At 48.5% G+C, this 17,631-nt stretch overlaps 1 protein-coding gene across 8 annotated transcripts in view; it reads right to left on the reverse strand.

The window, feature by feature from the left end:
* Positions 1-17,631, reverse strand: part of USP54 (ubiquitin specific peptidase 54) — a 256,337-nt gene that overhangs the window by 214,777 nt on the left and 23,929 nt on the right. The gene's annotated exons all lie outside the window — the stretch shown is intronic.

A 17,631-nucleotide genomic window follows, 5' to 3' on the forward strand; every position in this document is an offset into this window, starting at 1 on the left:
CTCAGCCGGGGGGAAATCCCGGACATTGTGAGTGCTTTACAAATTCCCCCCGGACGCTATTTTTAGCACAAAAAGGAGGACATGTCCGGGTAAATCCGGACGAATGGTAACCCTAGTACTTCATATTAGAAACAACCCACAACCCCAAGCTGCACACACCACCTTAGTAGAGAGTCTGGACTATTAACCCTGTGACACGTTGGACCCCCTTCTGGGATGTCATCTGGTGTGTTGGGATTTCACTGAGCCAGCCTGCTCCACTAGCCTGGGCTCCCTCTCCCTGTTTTGCTGAATCAGGCTCTCCGGCCTCTGGCAGCGCACACACACTGGTAGAGAGCATCAGCTGTAGAAATACACAAAGGCTGCAAACAGCTCTCTATGGGAAGGTTCAACTAGGAAATTGCTCAACACTCAAGTGTAGCTTCCCTCTGGAAAGTATACCCAAGATAATATTGTCTTGCGCTGTATAGAAAGAGCTGCACAGCACAAATTCATAAAAATTCACCCTCTCCCTCAATAGGAAGAGAAATATGCACAACTTCTCCCCCCGCTCCAGTTATAAATTGCACAAACTGGGTTATGTTATAAACAAGAAATACGTTTATTAGCTATAAAAGGTAAATTTTAAGTGATTATAAGAGATAGCAAACAGAACAAAGCAGATAACTAAGCAAATAAAACAAAACACGCAAACTAAGCTTGATTCACTAAAGAAACAAGTTACAAAATGTAATTTCTCACCCTAAATGTTGACTTTAGGCAGGATGCAGAGTTTCCGTAGCTTAGATTTCCAATTATTTCTCTTTACGGACTAGACTCCTCCGTCTCAGGCCTGATCTACACTACGAGTTTAGGTCGACTTTAGCAGCGTTAAACTGAACTAAGCCTGGACACGTTCACACAACGAAGCCCTTTCTTTCGACTTAAGGGGCCCTTTAAACCGGTTTCTTTACTCCACCTCCGATGAGGGGATTAGCGATAAAATCGGCCTTAGCGGGTTGGAATTGGGGTAGTGTGGACAGAATTCGACGTTATTGGCCTCTGGGAGCTATCCCGCAGTGCTTCATTGTGACCGCTCTGGACAGCACTCTCAACTCAGATGCACTGACCAGGTAGACAGGAAAAGCCCCGCGAACTTTTGAATTTCATTTCCTGTTTACCCAGCGTGGACAGCACAGGTGACCACGCAGAGCTCATCAGCACAGGTAACCATGATGGAATCCCAGGATCGCAAAAGAGCTCCAGCATGGACCGAACGGGAGGTACGGGATCTGCTCGTCATATGGGGAGATGAATCAGTGCTAGCTGAACTCCGTAGCAGTAAACGAAATGGCAAAATATTAGAAAAGGTCTCCAAGGCCATGAAGGACAGAGGCCATAACAGGGATGCACAGCAGTGCCACATGAAAATTAAGGAGCTAAGGCTTCTACGCGGAGCTACATGCCATGTTAGGGGGTGCAGCCACCACTACCCCAATCGTGTGCTATGACTCCGTCACTGGAGAAACACACAGGGAAGAGGGTTCGGGGTACAAGGAAGAGGAGGATGAAGATAATGTAGATAGCTCACAGCAGCATGGAATCGGAGAAACCAGTTTCCCCAACAGCCAGGATATGTTTATCACCCTGGACCTGGAGCCAGTAACCCCCGAACTCACCCAAGGCGTGCTCCCAGACCCTGAGGGCACACCGGGGACCTCTTTGTAAATATTACACATGGTTTAAAAGCAAGCGTGTTTAATGATTAATTTGCCCTGGCAATCGCGGCCAGTACAGCTACTGGAAGAGTCTTAACGTGTATGGGGATGGAGCGGAAATCCTCCAGGGGCATCTCCAGAAAACTCTCCTTCATGTACTCCCAAAGCCTTTGCAAAAGGTTTCTGGGGAGGGCTGCCTTATCCCGTCCACCATGGTAGGACACTTTACCACGCCAGGCCAGTAGCACGTAGTCTGGAATCATTGCATAACAAAGCATGGCAGCGTATGGTCCCAGTGTTTGCTGGCATGCAGACAACATCCATTCCTTATTGCTCTTTGTTATCCTCAGGAGAGTGATATCATTCACGGTCACCTGGCTGAAATGGGGTGATTTTATTAAGGGGACATTCAGAGGTGCCCCTTCCTGCTCTGCTGAACAGAAATGTTCCCCGCTGTTAGCCACGCGGTGGGGGAGAGGGGTGAAGTGATCATCCCAGAGAATTGGGGGGGGGGGTGGGAGAGGGAGGTTAGTTGGGTTTGTGCTGCATGTTAACCCGGGAACCGCAGCCCCTCCTTTTACATTGCAAACCCATTTTAAATGGCCAACCCAATGGGTGCTTGGTATGAGAAATGAGGGCGCTACTGTTTGAAACCATTCCCACATGGTTAAGAAAGTAAAAAAAGCCAAAAGACTGTGGCTTACCATGTCTGCCTGCAAGCAGAAATCTGTTGCCTGGCACTGCGTGAGTGATCTCTCATACCAAACCGGCAGGCCCTCAATATAAGAGGAAAAATGTGACCTTGTAGCGAAAGCACATGTGCTGTGTAATGTGAACAGCAAAATTTAACGTGAAAGAGTGTACCCATTGTTCTCTAAAATGTATCTTTTTTAACCACCTCTCCCTTCTCCTCCACCAGCTGCAAATGTTTCTCCTTCACAGAGGCTAGTGAAGATTAGAAGGAGAAAACGGCAGACTCGGGATGACATGTTCACGGAGCTCCAGATGTCCTCCCATGCTGAAAGAGCACAGCAGAATGCGTGGAGGCAGTCAATGTCAGACTACGGAAAAGCACAGTATGAATGAGAGGAGAGGTGGCGGGCTGAATCGCAGGATGAACAGAGCAAGTGGCGGGCTGAAGGTGATAGGTGGCGTCAGCTTGCAGACAGAAGGCAAGAGTCGATACTCCAGCTGTTGGAACATCAAACTGATATGCTCCAGTGTATGGTTGAGCTGCAGGAAAGGCAGCAGGAGCAGAGACCGCCGCTACAGCCCCTGTGTAACCAACAGTCCTCCTCCCCAAGTTCCATAGCCTCCTCACCCAGATGCCCAAGAACATGGTGGGGGGGACCTCCGGCCACCCAGTCACTCCACCCCAGATGATTGCCCGAGCATCAGAAGGCTGGCCTTCAATAAGAGTTAAAGTTTTAAACTGCAGTGTGTCCTTTTCCTTCCCTCCTCCCCCACCCTCCCGGGCTACCTTGGCAATTATCCCCCTAGTTGTGTGATGAATTAATAAAGAATGCAAGAATGTGAAGTAATAATGACTTCATTGCCTCTGCAAGCGGTGCTCGAAGGGGGAGGGGAGGGTGGGGTGGTTGGTTTACAGGGAAGTAGAGTGAACCGGGTGTGGGGGTGGGGTGGAGGGTTCATCAAGGAGAAACAAAACAGAAGTTTCACACTGTAGCCTGGCCAATCACAAAACTCATTTTCAAAGCTTCTCTGATGCGCACCGCGCCCTGCTGTGCTCTTCTAACCGCCCTGGTGTCTGGCTGCGCATAATCAGCGGCCAGGCGATGTGCCTCAACCTCCCATCCCGCCACAAATGTCTCCCCCTTACTCTCACAGATATTGTGGAGTGCACAGAAAGCAGCAATAACAATGGGGATATTCTTTTCGCTGAGGTCTGAGCGAGTCAGTAAGCTGCGCCAGCGCGCTTTTAAATGTCCAAATGCACATTCCACCACCATTGGGCACTTGCTCAGCCTGTAGTTGAACAGGTCCTGACTACTGTCCAGGCTGCCTGTGTACGGCTTCATGAGCCATGACATTAAGGGGTAGGCTGGGTCCCCAAGGATAACTATAGGCATTTCAACATCCCCAACAGTTATTTTCTGGTCCGGAAAGTAAGTCTCTTGCTGCAGCCGTTTAAACAGAGTAGTGTTCCTGAAGACGCGAGCATCATGAACCCTTCCCGGCCAGCCCACGTTGATGTTGGTGAAACGTCCCTTGTGATCCACCAGTGCTTGCAGCACCATTGAAAAGTACCCCTTGCGGTTTATGTACTGGGTCCCCTGGTACTCTGGTGCTAAGATAGAGATATGGGTTCCGTGTATCGCCCCACCACAGGTAGGGAATCCCATTGCAGCAAAGCCATCCACTATGGCCTGCACGTTTCCCAGAGTCACTACCCTGGGTATCACCAGGTCTTTCACTGCCTTGGCAACTTGGATCACAGCAGCCCCCACAGTAGATCTGCCCACTCCAAATTGATTCCCAACTGACCGATAGTTGGCTGGCGTTGCAAGCTTCCACAGGGCTATCGCCACTCGTTTCTCAACTGTGAGGGCTCCTCTCATCCTGGTATTCTGGCACTTCAGGGCAGGGGAAAGCAAGTCAAAGTTCCATGAAAATACCCTTACGCATGCAAAAGTTTCACAACCACTGGGAATCATCCCACACCTGCAGCACGATGCGGTCCCACCAGTCTGTGCTTGTTTCCCGGGCCCAGAATCGGCGTTCCACAGCATGAACCTGCCCCAGTAACACCATGATTTGCACATTGCTGGGGCCTGTACTTTGTGAGAGGTCTATGTCCATATCAATTTCCTCATCACTCTCGTCACCGCGCTGCAGTCGTCTCATCGGCTGGTCCTGGTTTTGCTTTGGCATGTCCTGGCTCTGCATATACTCCAGGACAATGCATGTGGTGTTCATAGTGCTCATAATTGCCGCAGTGATCTAAGCGGGCTCCATGATCCCAGTGCTATCGCGTCTGGTCTGAAAAAAGGCACGAAACTAGTATCTGACGGACGGAGGGAGGGAGGGAGGGGTGAGTGATGACATGGAGTAGAGGTACAGGGAATTAAAATCAACAAAGGTGGCTGTGCATCAGGGAGAAACACAAACAACTGTCACACAGAATGGCCCCCCCAAAGACTGAACTCAAAACCCTGGGTTTAGCAGGCCGTTGATTTCACGGAGGGAGGGGGAAGCAAATGAATACAGAACAAATCTATTTTTTACATCTTAAGCTGGCAGACGACGGTGCAGCATGACTGATAGCCCTCGGCATCTTCTGGGTGCTTGGCATAAAATACTGGGCGCTTGGCAGAAAATAGCATACTACGACTGATAGCCATCATCGGCGAGACTGCCCAGGTGCCCATGATTGACAGCCACTGCAGTACGACGACGACGGATACCAGTCGTAATATACCATCTTCTACCAAAAGGCAAGGGGCTGCTGCTGTGTGCAATGCAGCCCCACGTCTGCCAGCCCCACGTCTGCCAGCACCCAGATCACCGATGAAGGCTACCAGTCATACTGCACCGTCTACTGCCAAAAGGCAATTAGCTGCTGCTGTGTAGCAATGCAGTACCGCATCTGCCGGCACCCAGAGGGCATATGGTGAGCTGAGCTGGCTCCATGCTTGGCGTGGTATGTTGTCTGCACAGGTAACCCAGGTAAAAAGGCGTGAATTGATTGTCTGCCGTTGCTCTGATGGAGGGGGAGGTGCCTGATGACATGTACCCAGAACCCCCCCGCAACACTGTTTTGCATCATTCAGGCATTGGGATCTCAACCCAGAATTCCAATGGGCAGAGGAGACTGCGGGAACTGTGGGATAGCTACCCATACTGCAACGCTCCGGAAGTCAACGCTAGCCTCAGTACTGTGGACGCGGTCCGCCGACTTCATGCACTTAGAGAATTTTATGTGGGGGGACACACCATCGGCTGTATACAACCCATTTCTATAAAACCGGCTTCTATAAATTCGACCTAATTTCGTAGTGTAGACATACCCTTAGTCTGGACTCAGCCCTTGCCTTTCCCTCAGCTTAGTCCCTTTGTCTCTTCAGGTACTTTTAGCGGTCTCACTTCTTGGGTGGGAAGGGAATGAAGGTAGAATCCTGTTTGCCTTACTCCCCAGCCTTAAATAAGATTTACATAAGGCGGGAATCTTTTGTTTCCCAGTCTTGACCTCCCCCTCCTTTCAGTGGAAAATTACTAGAAGTCCAAGATGGTGTTTAGTACCAGGTGACAGGACCACCTGATCTAGTAGTGTCACAGCTATGTCCCAGGATGCCTTTCAGGAAGGAGAGAGATTAGTATCTTCACAGTCTTATTGTTTCTTCCTAATGGCCCATCAAAGCTGATGGCCTGTTGTCTAGTGGGTGTCTCCCAAATACACACACAGTTGTAATTGTTACATAGTCAATATTATTAACTTCAGATACAGAAATGATACATGCATACAAATTGGATAAACACATTCAGTAAATCATAACCTTTCCAAGGATATCTCTCATCTTGCATAAAACGTCTTAGTTATGCCATATTCATATCATAATATTTCTATGAAGACTATGGAATGTAACATCACAAACCCCTTTGCAATTATTTCTAAAACACCAAGTAATGAATTCTGGGAGCTCATTCAAACCACTTGATCTTAGCCAATCTAGTTTCTTTAATGAATTTGTATAAAGAAAGCTTTTGATTGTTTAAACACATACACTTCTACTTTAAATGACCTGGGTGTACCTTCATTGCTAAATTGACAGTGTATAAACTTTAATAAAAATTCACTTCAGATGAGGAGAATCTTTATTTCAATATGATAAATAACTGAGATAAGGGGAAGAAATCCAAATACCTAATTTTTCAGGACTCAGTTTTCTATGCTTATTTCAATCAGTGAGCCATTCTTCTGGTAGAGGATTTGGGGAACAAATTTGACAATTTTACTTTCCTACCAATTTTTGAGTTACTGGCTTCCAGACAACAATGAAAAATATCTGAGTTTAAGATGTTTCTTTGCACTGAAATAATTAGAAGAAAGCCTTGTTTCAAAGTCTTAAATTTGGCACACTATTAGCCCAATTTATTAGCATTTCTTGGCACATTACATCTGAAAGAGCATTGTATTATTAGATGCTGCTCAGCAATGGCTGGGGCCCTGTGTATTCTTGCTATGGCTTGCGCTCCATATATTTCAGAGTTCGCCACAGAATCAAGCTCATTTCATGAATTCATGCAGCAGGTTCTAAGCTTTCACTTTCAATGAGAGTTTCTAGTTCTGGCTCTTATGGGTACAAAGAAAACCTTCTAAATGTGATCTAATACAGTGTTATCTTCCCAAGTCTGTAAAGAGACAGACTGAAACAATAGCTCTGGTTGTAAACTGTTCTCTTTTATCTCTATGGGGTTTTTAACTCTGAAAGTTAATGACAACAATTTAAATGTCAGCGTTGCTAACCACTTTCACTGCCAAAAATTTTAATAGAAATTTCCAGCCAATAGACCAGTGTAGTTTCACCACTAGAGGACCTGAAGTCCTCAGAATTTAGGCCAGTATGCTTATTCATCATTCTTGGATGCACTGGCAGATATTGGGACAGGCACAGCAAAACAGCTGCCTGCTCTCAAAGACAGGCAGGAGAAAAGAAAAAATGATTACTCACTTTCTCATAACCAGCAACAAAAGGGTCCTGTGGCACCTTATAGACTAATAGACATGTTGGAGCATAAGCTTATAGACTAACAGACATGTTGGAGCATAAGCTTATGCTCCAACACGTCTGTTAGTCTATAAGGTGCCACAGGACCCTTTGTCGCTTTTTACAGATCCAGACTAACACGGCTACCCCTCTGATACTTTCTCGTAACCGTTGTTCTTCGAGATGTGTTGTTCATGTCCATTCCAACCAGGTGCGTGCGCGCCGCGAACAAGCCAGCCAGAAGATTTTCCTTTAGCAGCGTCTGCAGGGTCGGCCTGGAGTGGCGCCTTCATGGCGCCCAATATAGGGCCCTGCCGACCCTCCACCCCCTCAGTTCGTTCTTGCCGGCTACTCCGACAGAGGGGTAGGAGGGTGGGTATTGGCATGTACATGAACAACACATCTCGAAGAACAGTTACAAGAAAGTCAGTAACTGTTTTTTCTTCTTCAAGTGATGTTCATGTCCATTCCAACCGGTGACCCAGGTGACTTCCTACTGCCAAGGAGGACTTGCCTGACTTGATCTGAGCAGATCAGTTCTACAGTGTTTACCATGGAGCATCCAGGTCATGAGGGGAAGCGACTCCAGGTTCGGATGCTAGAAGCAGCCGTGGTCCTGCGTGATCAGGTCCAGGATCAATGGTAGAGTGAGCGGGGTCGCCACAGACATTTCCAGGAGCAAGATGAACCAGTGCTGGCGCAGCCATGCCAGCGCTATCAGTACAACCCGGACCCAGTCCCTGCGGATCTTGAGGAGCACCTTGTGGACCAGAGGTATTGGTGGGAATGTGTAGAGCAGGCTGCCCCCCCCCCCCCCCCCCCGGCGCCCCATGGGAAAAGGAAGACATCTGCGATGGACCCCAGGCTGCAATTCCTGAAGGAGCAGAACAGTTGACATTTCCTGTTGCCATGAGTGGCAAACTGGTCTATCTGGGGAAAACCCCAGAGATGGAAAATTGAGCTCGCTAGATCCAGCTGGAGGGACCACTCGTGGCCGTGAAAGGTCTGGCTGAGATTGTCCACTAGCTCGTTCTCCACTCCTCGGAGATATGACGCCTGCAGGTGTCTTGAGTGCTCCACGCAGAAGTCCCACAGTGTGAGGGCTTCCTGGCACGGGGGAGAGGAGTGTGCACCCGTTTGTTGATATAAAACATCGCCAAGGTGTAGTCTGTGAGGACTGAACACACCTGCCCACTATGAGGGTTTTGAAAACCTGGCAAACCACCCTCAGCTCCCTGACACTGATATGCAGAGTGAGGTCTGCCTGAGACCAGAGACCTTCAATTCTGAGGTCTCCCAAATGAGCTCCCCAGCCCAGATCTGAGGCATCTGTCACCAATGACAGACATGGCTGAGGGCTGACAAAGGGCATTCCCGCACAAACCACCTGACGGTCGAGCCACCACAGGAGGGAGTCCATTACCGGATGGGGCAGTTATGATGCTGTCCAGAGTGTCCCCGGCTGGCTGATAAATCAATGCCAGCCAAGACTGGAGTGGGCGAAGTCTGAGTCTGGCATGCTGGCCTACATAGGTGCACGCAGCTATGTGCCCCAGCAGTTTCAGGCAGTTCCGTGCTGTGGTCGCGGGGAACTGTCTGAGGCCCCGTATAATGTTTCCTAGTGAGCGAAACCTGGTTTCCAGGAGATACGCCTTGGCTTGGGTCGAGTCCAGGACTGTGCCTATAAACTCTATCCTCGTTGAGAAGGAGACCTAGTTTGAGGAAGGTCCTTCTTATGAAGTCGACCTGACCCTCCACTTGGGGTCTGGAGCAGCTCTTGATCAGCCAGTCGTCAAGGTATGGGAAAACCTGTATCTGGCGCTTGTGCAAGAATGCTGCAACAACTGCCATACGTTTGGTGAAAACTCAAGGAGCCGCTGACAGGCCAAAGGGGAGGACAGCAAACTGATAGTGGCCGCTGCTCACCACAAATCTGAGGTAGCGTCTGTGATGTGGGACTATTGCAATGTGGAAATATGTGTTCTTCAAGTCGAGGGCAGCGGACCAGTCTCCTGTATCCAACGAGGGGATAATGCAAGTTAATGAGACCATGCAGAATTTGAGTCTTTTTACAAACTTGTTGAGCTGCCACAGGTCCAGAATGGGTCTGAAGCCTCTGTTGGCTTTTGGTATTGGGCAATACCAGGAGTAAAACCCCTTGCCCCTTAGCTCATGAGAAACCTCCTCCACTGCCCCCACTGAGAGGAGGGACTGCACTTCCTGAATTAGAAGTTGCTTGTGAGAGGGGTCCCTGAAGAGGAACGGGGAAGGGGGTTGGAGGGGCGGGAGGGCACAGAAGTGGATGGAATATCCCCTCTCTACCATGCAGAGCACCCAGCAATCCAAAGTCATGGCACGTGTAGGTACCAATGACATAGGGAAGGGTAGATGAGATGTCCTGGAGGCCAAATGTAGGTTGCTAGGGAAGAGACTGAAATCCAGGACCTCTATGGTGGCATTCTCAGAAATGCTCCCAGTGCCACACGCAGGGCCAGGTAGGCAGGCAGAGCTTCAGAATCTCAATGCGTGGATGAGACAATGGTGTAGAGAGGAGAGATTTAGATTCATTAGGAACTGGGGAAACTTTTGGGATGGGGGAGCCTATACAGGAGAGATGGGCTCCACCTAAACCAAAGTGGAACCAGACTGCTGGAACTTAACATTAAAAAGGTTGCAGAGCAGTTTTTAAACTAAGAGATGGGGGAAAGCTGATTGCTGCAAAGGAGCACGTGAATCGGACAGAGACTTCTCTTAGAGGAGAGTCTAGTGATAGAGATTCTCTAGGTTTTAGTCAGGAGGAGAGGATGGAAGAGGATAATCTAGGGGCCAGATCAGACAAGAAACATTCACATAAAAAAGAATCGGACACATCAGAAAAGGGCAGACAAATAAACAGTGACAACTTTTTAAAATGCTTGTATATAAATGCTAGAAGTCTAAACAATAAGATGGGTGAACTAGAGTGCCTCATGATAAAGGAGGATATTGATATAATAGGCATCACAGAAACCTGGTGGACTGAGGACAATCAATGGGACACAATCATTCCGGGGTACAAAATATATCGGAAGAACAGAACAGGTCGTGCGGGGGGAGTGGCAACATATGTGAAAGAAAACGCAGAATCAAATGAAGTAAAATTTTTAAGTGAATCCACATGTTCCATAGAATCCCTATGGATAGTAATTATATGCTCTAATAAGAATATAACATTAGGGATCTATTATCAACCTCCTGACCAGGACAGTGACAGTGATGATGAAATGCTAAGGGAAATTAGAGAGGCTATCAGAATTAAGAACTCAATAATAGTGGGGGATTTCAATTATCCCCATATTGACTGGGAACATGTCACCTCAGGATGAAATGAAGAGACAAAATTTCTCAATACTTTAAATGACTGCTTCTTGGAGCAGCTGGTACAGGAACCCACAAGGGGAGAGGCAACTCTCGATTTAGTCCTGAGTGGCGTGCAGGAGCTGGTCCAAGAGGTAACTATAACAGGACCGCTTGGAAATAGTGACCATAATATAACAACATTTAACATCCCTGTGCTGGGAAGAACACCTCAACAGCCCAATACTGTGGCATTTAATTTCAGAAAGGGGAACTATGCAAAAATGAGGGGGTTAGTTAAACAGAAATTAAAAGGTACAGTAACTAAAGTGAAATCCCTGCAAGCTGCATGGACGCTTTTCAAAGACACCATAATAGAGGCCCAACTTAAATGTATACCCCAAATTAAGAAACACAGTAAAAGAACTAAAAAAGAGCCAGCGTGGCTTAACAACCATGTAAAAGAAGCAGTGAGATAAAAAGGCATCTTTTAAAAAGTGGAAGTCAAATCCTAGTGAGGTAAATAGAAATGAACATAAACACTGCCTAATTAAGTGTAAAAATGTAATAAGAAAAGCCAAAGAGGAATTTGAGGAACGGCTAGCCAAAAACTCAAAAGGTAATAAAATGTTTAAGTACATCAGAAGCAGGAAGCCTGCTAAACAACCAGTAGGGCCCCTGGACGATGGAGATACAAAAGGAGCATTTAAAGACCATAAAGTCATTGCAGAGAAACTAAATGGATTCTTTGCTTCAGTCTTCACGGCTGAGGATGTTAGGGAGATTCCCAAACCTGAGCCGGCTTTTGTAGGTGAAAAATCGGAGGAATTGTCACAGATTGAGGTGTCACTAGAGGAGATTTTGGAATTAATTGATAAACTTAACAGTAACAAGTCACCGGGACCAGATGGCATTCACCCAAGAGTTCTGAAAGAACTCAAATGTGAGCTTGCGGAACTATTAACTATGGTTTGTAACCTGTCCTTTAAATCAGCATCTGTACCCAATGACTGGAAGATAGCTAATGTAACACCAATATTTAAAAAGGGCTCTATAGGTGATCCCGGCAATTATAGACCGGTAAGTCTAACGTCAGTACTAGGCAAATTAGTTGAAACAATAGTAAAGAATAAAATTGTAAGACACATAGAAGAACATAAAGAACAAAATGGAGAGGGGTAACTAGTGGTGTTCCGCAAGGGTCAGTCCTCAGACCAATCCTATTCAACTTATTTATAAACGATCTGGAGAAAAGGGTAAACAGTGAGGTAGCAAAGTTTGCAGACGATACTAAACTGCTCAAGATAGTTAAGACCAAAGCAGACTGTGAAGAACTTCAAAAAAGATCTCACAAAACTAAGTGATTGGGCAACAAAATGGCAAATGAAATTTAATGTGGATAAATGTAAAGTAATGCACATTGGAAAAAATAACCCCATCTATACATACAATATGATGGGGGCTAATTTAACTACAAGAAGTCAGGAAAAAGAACTTGGAGTCATCATGGATAGTTCTCTGAAGATGTCCACGCAGTGTGCAGAGGCGGTCAAAAAAGCAAACAGGATGTTAGGGATCATTAAAAAGGGGATAGAGAATCAGACTGAGAATATATTATTGCCCTTATATAAATCGATGGTACGCCCACATCTCGAATACTGCGTACAGATGTAGTCTCCTCATCTCAAAAAAGATATACTGGCACCAGAAAAGATTCAGAAAAGGGCAACTAAAATGATTAGGGGTTTGGAACGGGTCCCATATGAGGAGAGATTAAAGAGGCTAGGAGTCTTCAGCTTGAAAAAAGAGGAGACTAAGGGGGGATATGACAGAGGTATATAAAATCGTGAGTGATGTAGAGAAAGTAAATAAGGAAAAGTTATTTACTTGTTCCCGTAATACAAGAACTAGGGGGGTCATCAAATGAAATTAATAGGCAGCAGGTTTAAAACAAATAAAAGGAAGTTCTTCTTCACGCAGCGCACAATCAACTTGTGGAACTCCTTACCTGAGGAGGTTGTGAAGGCTAGGACTATAACAGCGTTTAAAAGAGAACTGGATAAATTCATGGTGGTTAAGTCCATTAATGGCTATTAGCCAGGATGGGTAAGAATGGTGTCCCTAGCCTCTGTTTGTCAGAGGATGGAGACAGATGGCAGGAGAGAGATCACTTTATCATTGCCTGTTAGGTCCACTCCCTCTGGGGCACCTGGCATTGGCCACTGTCGGTAGACAGGATACTGGGCTAGATGGACCTTTGGTCTGACCCAGTACGGCCGTTCTTATGTTCTTCTTATGTAATTGTTGGGCAAAAGTCAGCATGGTTACTGTAAATGGAAATCATGTCTTACTAATCTATTAGAGTTCTTTGAAGGGGTCAACAAACATGTGGACAAGGGGGAATCCAGTGGACATAGTGTACTTAGATTTCCAGAAAGCCTTTGACAAAGTCCCTCACCAAAGGCTCTTACATAAATTAAGTTGTCATAGGATAAAAGGGAAGGTCCTTTCATGGATTGAGAACTGGTTAAAAGACAGGGAACAAAGGGTAGAAATAAATGGTAAATTCTCAGAATGGAGAGGGGTAACTAGTGGTGTTCCACAAGGGTCAGTCCTAGGACCAATCCTATTCAACTTATTCATAAATGAACTGGAGAAAGGGGTAAAAAGTGAGGTAGCAAAGTTTGCAGACGATACTAAACTGCTCAAGATAGTTAAGACCAAAGCAGACTGTGAAGAACTTCAAAAAAGATCTCACAAAACTAAGTGATTGGGCAACAAAATGGCAAATGAAATTTAATGTGGATAAATGTAAAGTAATGCACATTGGAAAAAATAACCCCACCTATACATACAATATGATGGGGGCTAATTTAACTACAAGAAGTCAGGAAAAAAATCTTGGTGTCATCGTGGATAGTTCTCTGAAGACGTTCACGCAGTGTGCAGAGGTGGTCAAAAAAGCAAACAGGATGTTAGGAATCATTAAAACGGGGATAAAAAAATAAGACGGAGAATATATTATTGCCCTTATATAAATCCATAGTACACCCACATCTTGAATACTGCGTACAGGTGTGGTCTCCTCATCTCAAAAAAGACATACTGGCATTACAAAAGGTTCAGAGAAGGGCAACTAAAAGGATTAGGGGGTTTGGGACAGGTCCCATATCAGGAGAGATTAAAGAGGCTAGGACTTTTCAGCTTGGAAAAGAGGAGACTAAGGGGGGATATGATAGAGGTATATAAAATCATGAGTGATGTAGAGAAAGTAAATAAGGAAAAGTTATTTACTTGTTCCCATAATACAAGAACTAGGGACCACCAAATGAAATTAATAGGCAGCAGGTTTAAAACAAATAAAAGGAAGTTCTTCTTCACACAGCGCACAATCAACTTGTGGAACTCCTTACCTGAGGAGGTTGTGAAAGCTAGGACTATAACAGCATTTAAAAGAGAACTGTATAAATTCATGGAGGTTAAGTCCATTAATGGGTATTAGCCAGGATGGATAAGGAAGGGTGTCCCTAGCCTCTGTTTGTCAGAGGGTGGAGATGGATGGCAGGAGAGAGATCACTTTATCATTGCCTGTTGGGTTCACTCCCTCTGGGGCACCTGGCATTGGCCACTGTCATGGTAGATGGACCTTTGGTCTGACCCAGTACGGCCATTCTTATGTTCTTATGAAGTAATGCGAGACCAGGCATGGTAGAAAGGGGATAGATGGTCCAAGAAGGTAAGAAGTGAAGGATCCAGAGTCCGGACTGGTGAGCCATCCTCGACAACACCTCCAAAAGGGTGGTCTGGGCCCGGGCGGAGGCATGGGCTGACCAGAGTTTTGCACCGAGGTGGGATGTTGCCTCCTCCTACCACTCCTGCTTCGCCTAGGCAGAGCGTCCTGGCGGTTTTGCGGATGGTAAGGTCGTGGGGCAGGCTCAGGCCTAAAATGCCTGCGCTGGGTAGCTTGCGTGTGAAACGCCAGATTGCGCAGGTAGCCCTAGAGTCCTTCAAACTGTGAAGTCTCTTGTCAGTTTTTTTCAGAAAAGAGGGAGGATCCTCCAAAGGAGAGGTCCTGTATAGTCTGCTGGACCTCGTGTGGGAGTCCTGAGATCTGTAGCCAGGAGCCTCGCCTCATCACTACCCCCGCGGCCAGAGTACGCGAGGCTGCATCGGCCGTGTCTAAAGTCGCTTGCGGAGAGGCCCGGGAGACCAACTTCCCCTCCTCCACCAGTGTGGAGATCTCCGCCCAAGAGTCTTGCGGCAGGAGCTCTGCAAACTTAGCCATCGCCGAGCAAGTGTTGTGTCTTTCGCGCCTTCGATGGACTGCTGGTTGGCTATGCAGAGCCACAGGCTTTGAGCGGCCGATCTCAAGAGCTGCTGGAGACCATGATCATCCTCGAGACCTGGGGCCGTCGATGTCCCCGCAAACTGCTTTATCAGGCGAGGACGATGATGAAAGGACCAGCAGCGGACCTTGCTCGCTACCCTCAGCTTCTTTGGGGTCCCTCTGCACACGGTACTCGGGCTCTGGTGCCAATGCTGATGGGAGATTCGGTACCGTGGCCAGTGCTGGGCCAGTAAGTCCATCAGTGTCGAGCTCGATGGTGCCAGCAGGGTCAGAGCTGGAGCACTCGGCGGCACCGTTGCCTGGAGAGACAGTGCCAGAGCTGATTGTGCCAGTGGTGCCGTTACTTCAGACAATGGTGCTGCTGTCGGCGGTGCCAGCGTTGTCTGCGGCACGAAGGACGCCAAAGATACCAACACAGTCCAGGATCATGGACCGTGGACCTGACCCTGGCAGTAAGCACATGGTGTCCAAAAGGGCCATTGAGAAGACAGCTGCCACTGCTGCGGCCACGGTGCCGGGTATGGCTGGTGGCTCCAGCGTGACCTGGACCTCCTGCTCTGCGATCTGCTGGAGCGATAAGAGTCCGCCTCTGACTCTGAGGTCTCCAAGTAGGAGAATCATGGAGGAGCTGTACCCTGGGTCGCTGGCGAGTGGTGCCATGAGGCCAGGGAATGGTGTGGCCCCTCTGTCTGCACGGGCGGTGCCAGGGGCGCCAGGTACGGAGAGCAGCGGGCCATCATGGCTTGCTTGCCCCTAGAGTGTAATGGAGGGCACGCGATCACCAGCAACTTGTCCCTCCTCCGAGGGGAGGACAGCACTGGGAGGGACATCAGGTCTCTGGCCACTTTGAACGCCTCCAGCGTAGATGGGAGCTGTATGTCACCCTGGCAATCCAGTGACCGAGGAGGGTTCAGACTCGACTGGACCCCAGCCAGGGCAAGAGTCGACAAGACCCAGGAAGTTTGCAGGGAGGAGGTGGTCTGTCCTGATGTACTCAACGCCGCAGGCCCCTTAGGTTTCAATTGCGGGGACCGACCCCTCTCCGGCCTTGTCTTCTTTACTGGCACCGGGGATTGAGAGCAGTGCTGCACTGAGGTGGACTTCTTATGGCCCGAGCTGTGGCAGTGCCAGGGGGCCTTAGAGTCCTTAGCTGGTGCCGTTTCGTGCACCACGACGCGCAGTGCTCCGGCGCCAAATAAGAACGTGCTCGGTGCCGGTTTGGCAGGTCCTGGGTCAGAGTGTGGCCTTAACGCTGCCTCCATCAACAAAGGTTTGAGTCTCTGTTCCTGGTCTTTGAGGGTTCTGGGACAGAAACCCTTACAGATACGGCACCTCTCTTCCTGGTGACTCTCTCCAAGGCACCGCAAGCAGGAAGAGTGAGGATCACTCTTAGGCATAAACTTACCACAGTCCTTGCAGAGCTTAAACCCTGGAGACTCAGGCATACCCCAGAAGGGGAAAACGTTGTCAGGGGGGACCCCCCAAAACAACTACTACTATAAAGAACAATTAATAACTAACTGAGAAACTATATACACACACACAATATGCTGAAGCGCTTGCTACAGGAGCGAGCGATGTTCCAGCTAGCTGTCACCGGCGGTAAGAAGGAACTGAGGGGGTGGAGGGTCAGCAAGGCCCTATATTGGGCACCATGAAGACGCCTCTCCAGGGGGCGCCCAGGCCGACCCTATGGATACTGCTAAGGGAAAATCTTCCGGCTGGCATGCACACACCCGGTTGGAATGGACTCCGCCGATGCCCACCTCTGCAGGGAAGGCGAGTGGCCCTGCACAGGTCACATCTTGCTCCTCAAGTCTCTCTGGTCCACTTTCGGCATTGGGGAGCACCTTCTGTCAGTGCACTTCTTATGCAGCTTCTTCAGTGCTGGGGATGACTAACAGCTTTGAAGGGGCTCCAGTGCCAGTGGAGCGCTGTGCACTGAAGCCAACGTGCTCGGTAATGATTCCAAGTGGCCCAGCTCAGAGGTCGGTTGAAGCGCAGCTTCCATCAGAAGGGCTTTCAACCCAATGTCCCTATCCTGAGAACGTGGCTTGAAGCTCTAGCACAGGGGTCGGCAACGTTCGGCACGCGGCTCGCCAGGGTAGGCACCCTAGCGGGCTGGGCCAGTTTATTTACCTGCTGACGCAGCAGGTTCGGCCAATCGCGGCCCCCAGTCGCCGCGGTTCGCCGTCCCAGGCCAATGGGGGCGGCGGGAAGCCGCGGCCAGCACATCCCTCAGCCCGCGCTGCTTCCCGCCGCCCCCATTGGCCCAGGACGGCGAACCGCGGCAACTGGGGGCCGCGATTGGCCGAACCTGCCGCGTCAGCAGGTAAATAAACTGGCCCAGCCCGCTAGGGTGCCTACCCTGGCGAGCCGCGTGCCAAACGTTGCTGACCCCTGCTCTAGCAGATCCTGCACTTATCCCGCACATAAGCCTCCCCAAAAGCACTTAAAACAGCTGGAATGGGGATTGCTCGCTGGCATGGGTTTAGCACAGGCTGCACATGGCTTCAATCCTGGG

Source organism: Malaclemys terrapin, chromosome 7 (genome assembly GCF_027887155.1).
Source record: "Malaclemys terrapin pileata isolate rMalTer1 chromosome 7, rMalTer1.hap1, whole genome shotgun sequence".
In the NCBI taxonomy this organism is placed as follows: domain Eukaryota; kingdom Metazoa; phylum Chordata; order Testudines; family Emydidae; genus Malaclemys; species Malaclemys terrapin.